Source organism: Morone saxatilis, unplaced genomic scaffold (genome assembly GCF_004916995.1).
Source record: "Morone saxatilis isolate NCDOM2014 unplaced genomic scaffold, NCSU_SB_2.0 Contig16, whole genome shotgun sequence".
Lineage (NCBI taxonomy): Eukaryota > Metazoa > Chordata > Actinopteri > Moronidae > Morone > Morone saxatilis.
In genome coordinates, this window is record NW_023339718.1 from 17,831,859 (window position 1) to 17,837,067 (window position 5,209).

The following is a 5,209-nucleotide window of genomic DNA, read 5'->3' on the forward strand; positions in this document are numbered from 1 at the left end:
ATAGATAGATAGATTGATAGATCATGCATCAGTCAACAATACATCACATTTGAATTGTTTGCATGTATAGATGCAAATATATTGTATGATGAGGCTACTTTGGTGCTACCTTTATTCCATTGTGAGGCACTCTTGCTTCAAAAGGTTTTCACAACAAAAAACATTCGCTTGGTCCATTAGTGCTTGCAATGACACAATACATTTATGCACAACCTCTTAATTTCAGGTGAGAATGGCAGCCTACACAGACTTGCCTGTGACGGTGGCTAGATGTGGTGGATATGCATTGAGATCACTGTAATAATGTGCTGGCTGCCAATAATTCCATAACAAATTAGCCAAGCTGAAAAATGCCAAAAAAAGTCATAGGTCATACCAGAAAATGCATCATCCAAGATCCCTTTTTGTTCTCAGTGTGGTTTAAATTCATGCAGAAACCCAACATTACAGGCCTATTTAGGTAATGTTCTGTTACACTTTTGACATTTTGGAATGTCAAATGAATACAGTCAGCCTAAACAAAACATGAAATAGGATTTTTTCACATAATACAATACAAAAACAATTACAATAGCAATGTATAAGGCAATTTATCAGAATTGGCACAGCTCTGGATCCACTCATGGATTTATAAATTTTTTTCACACATACATACTCCCAAAGACCTGTAAAAAGACTTGACTTCTCTTTAAATGTTGTATGTCTCATATTTGCAGAAAAAAACAGGTTTTATAAAAACTGAATAACTATGCACATACTCTGTGCTATTCATAAGCATACACTCACTGTCTCATCTCTCATCGTTTGCATCTTCTTGGCTGTCAGTCCTAATTTTGAGTGGAAGGTGTGTTTAAAGAAAACAGCTCAGTAAATAAATGTGCAGCTTTGAATTGACAAAATAAAACTGAAGAGAGGAAAGGATAGAGTCAAATGTGTGATAACTGAGACATTTTCCAAGACGCAGGTCTTTATGAGTTATTCATAAGTATTTTGTTACTTTAAACTGGGAAATGAATGCCAGGAAGAGGGGATCAGAGGGGACTTGAGATTTTTGTGTGTGGGTGGGTGGAGGAGTTGAACAATAAATCAATCAATTGTGAGGATAAAGAGGAAACACACTTTCCTCAATGCATCAAACTCCAAATGCCTTCAAAATGGAACTGTGGGCTGAGGTGAGCACTGAGATTGATCTCCATATGAGAGGACTGAAGAGGCTCACTTTAATTAGGCCCAGAAAGAGTTTTTCAGCTGAAAATCCCACAATACTGCCCAAAATAATTAATAATCTATGAATTTGAGGACAACTTTTTCAAACATTTTCAATTTTGTTTTTATTTGAAAGGAAACAGAAAATACATTACCTGCAGTTGTTTGCTTGTTTGTTAACTGGCATCTATAAAACTGCCCATAGGTGTGAATATTACCGACCTGTCCATGGTGTACCCCACTTCTCCAGCCCCACAAAAACCTCCAATGATAAGTGAGTTTGGGTAGATGAATACTTTGCCCCCTCATGAATTTATGTAAATAAGGTGGACAAGATATAATAAACAGCTTTCAATGTAATACACTGCAGTACAACACCACCACCTACTACAAACTCAATAATAAACATAGTCTAGGTCAAATTATCACTCGCAGTGTCAAAACAAACTGAAATCTATGCTTCTATGCAAAGTGTAATTTGTGGCTTTTGTATTGTTTTAGATTGTAAACTAATTAAGTGGCTAGTGAGTGTACTTTGAGTGATTTTTTCTTAAAGATGTTTTTGTTTGGGAAAAAAAAGTCTAGATCACACAGTCTTCTAATTGCGTTTATGTACTTTTTGTAATTTGCACTTACTTTCTCTCTCCCTCTTTTTTAACAATGATTGGTGTAGGTTGAAGATGATTGATGCAGATGCTGACATTAGAACTGACAGCATCGGCAGCAGATAAGAGAGATAAGAAATCTTTGTGTGATTCAAAATCTTCATCTGGTGATTGGCTCAATCAGTCCTATTAATTGATTACAAGGCTGTGAGTCGTTGACTGTGCTAATCTCATGGCCCCGGTGCCGTATAGCATTTCCTGGTTCCTGAAACACCCTTCCTCCCTCCTCCAGTCTCTCCAGAGGCTTGGTGTCTTCTCTCTGCACGCCGATGCATTGCTCAATTACACTCAATCAGCCTGATAACTCAATAGAGAGGGGAAACTGACATCATCTGCTTCTTGTCGGCCTTGTTGGCGACTGGCAAATGATTGGACTTGTCAGCGGCGTGGTCAGGCCTATTTATCATTGTGTGTGCATTCTGTTGACGTCGCTGTCTGTCATCCACAACAATCTTTGATGATCCAACCATCCCTCAAACAAAGGGGGGATTGTAGATTTATGTCAGTAAGTACTAAGAACAAACACATACACACATGCTCACAGACATGCCAGTCATAAGCGTAAACTTGACAGACGCCTTGAATTTGGTCCTGCCCTGTTAAGAATGGCATTTGGACATTAAGTCAGAGGTTGGGTCAGAGCTTATTTACAAGTAAGATGATGAATCCAATTTTGATTGAGGTATTAATCTGTGTTTGTTGTATTTAGATGCACTGATGTGGATATTTATCTTTTAGTTTGGTCTGCACTGATGTAGTTTGGGTTAAAGATTCTATTGTCTCATTTTACATATTTTATATCTGTCACTTTCAACTTCTCAGTCAGTTTTTACTGTGTCTTTTGTGTTTTCTCTCACTTGAAGTGTAAATGAAGGTCAATAAAGGTGATTTGATGTTTACACATACAGGTGTTGTGTAAACATCAAACCACATAACCAAAGCAAAACCACTGGAAATTTTTGGACATACAAAACACCATACCAAGACAAACAAGGGTGTGTAGTTTCTATGTGCATATATCGATGTGTGTGTGTGTGTGACAGATGAGCGTGCAGGAGCCAAGAAACCCCAAGGCGCCAGACAATAGTGTCCTCCTCCATCTTCTTTGATTGGTCTCAGCCTAATTAAGCCAAGGCCTTCCTTCCCCCTCCTTCATTGGCTGGTCACATGACATACAGCAGGCCATGGGCTGGAGTATGCTGTGTGTGTGTGTGTGTGTGTGTGTGTGTATTTTTGTGTGGGTTAAAGAGAGAAATGTAACTACACTGAAAGATGAAGGAATATATGTTTCTGTCTGTGTGTGGGTTAAACAGAGGGGGGATGGGTGTGTGTATGCAGAGATAAAGAGACTACTTGAGTCTAGGAGCCTATTTAAAGCCAAATATAGTTTATTTGACGTAAGTCTGAGATGCTTCTCCAAGTGATTGACTGAGCGCTAAACACTGCTATTCCCTGTGGAGGACAAATTTTTACTGCGGGTAAAAAAGAAAAGAGTGGAGCGTGTGACAATTAAAATGACATGAGATACATACAACAAGGGGAAAAAAAACACACAAATTCCAATTATTCTCATTGTACACTGCCTCTTGTCATTATCAGAATCATCAAAGTCCTACAGCTCAATGGGCAGAGTGTAGCACTTTGGCGGTTTGGATAAAAGCTTCAATCAAATGGTTGAATGCAGTCAACGATATAACTGTCACAGCATCATTGAGAGATAATCAATAGCTTAAGATGCGTATACCAAACAAATTCAGCGCATAACAACACTAGAAGCAGCATGTTGATGAGAAGCCTGTTTAACTAGATAAGAGTCATTATCTAGAGACATTATGGTATACACGGTGGACTGTGCAGAGCAGCAGAAGAAGTTGAACAAGAGTGTAAAAGAAATGTGTGGGCGTTTGCTGCACAATGTGTTGCATTATAGCACACGAGTGTTATATGAGCGATATGTTACATGCTGTTGCTCACCATATTCTCGTCGTTTCTCATCCATGTGTTGTAATAAGACTTTCCACAAGGTGAAAGTAACTGAACCAAGTATTTGTTTGGAGTGACAGCAAGAAACGAACTACGAGAAAAGGGTGGAAATAGACGAGAGGGGATTTTTTTTTTATATCCAAGTGTGAACAAGAGACAAAGCCCGGTTGCTCAGTTGCTATGACAACAGCTACACGCCAATCAGCCTTTTTGCAGAATATTTTGCTGTCATCTTTGACGAGCAATCACATGCACACACACACACGTTTACAAATAACCCACATACACGCACAAAATCCCTGTGAGAAACCGACAATAGCAATCACAATGCTGGAAAATAACAATTATGTTGGATGAAACAAGTATCTCTGCATAGGCCTTATAGATAGTGGGAGTCTTTTAAGACTGCGCGGTCTAAAGTGTGCCAGTGAGACAGAGGGAGAAAGGATGGGAGAACAGATGATGCCTTGAGGCCTTATGGCTCGGTAGTGACTTCCTCAGTTGGATAACTCAAATGGCTCGGAGCATGCAGACGAGTAAACCGGTCGACAGACAGAGCAGGTTTTGGTGGTGAGGCCAATCTGACACTATGGAAAGCTTTCAGGTGACGTATCGTACCCTCTGGCAGCCGTACGAGAGGTCCATAGCTCTTGGACAACACTGATGACGAACAGATTTTTAGTATATATACAAAGTTGCTGTCTCATTAGAACTGTGCTCCCTCTTGACAGTGTTTGCATTCCCTGTGTGTGTTGTTCTACCTCGTATCAAATTGAAAAAAAGGCTAGAAAAAAATCCCAAAAGTGTACTGGAAAGATGTTTCAGTGGTGCTGACAGATGGGAAGCTGTAGCATTTGATGTATCATGACTACATGACTACATGAACAGCACTTTCTTCTTCAGCACGCATCCTGGTGAAATATGGGAATGAACTCATCTGATTTAGCTTTAGTGGCAAGTTGAATGTTAACATCTGTTGCTTTGCTACACCACCCTGCTGGCTATTAAAACAGTTTGTTTAGATTAGCTGAGGTGTCAAGTCACCACTCTAAAGAGACTAAAGGATAATTTACTGTTTCTGGTAGCAGAATTAACTAAATTCCCAGTGAGATCAGAGGGATTTTTCCAGCATTTCAATGTAGATGCAGTAGCAGTACAATGTTCAGCGTAAGACTCCTTTGACTTCTGACACTGTTTCTAACACCTGCCCTACTTTCCAAGGGTAACTATTGACCAATCCACCTCTTTATTGACGGGTGCCTATTACCTCCTCTGCAGGATTTCATTAGTTGGAGTGAGACGAGAGCTTAATGCGGACCTCTGCGTCAGAAAGAGTCAATTAAGTCCCACTTGCT

At 39.7% G+C, this 5,209-nt stretch overlaps 1 protein-coding gene across 1 annotated transcript in view; it reads right to left on the reverse strand.

Moving 5' to 3' along the window:
• ksr2 (kinase suppressor of ras 2) overlaps positions 1 to 5,209 on the reverse strand; it is an 82,669-nt gene that overhangs the window by 25,769 nt on the left and 51,691 nt on the right. The gene's annotated exons all lie outside the window — the stretch shown is intronic.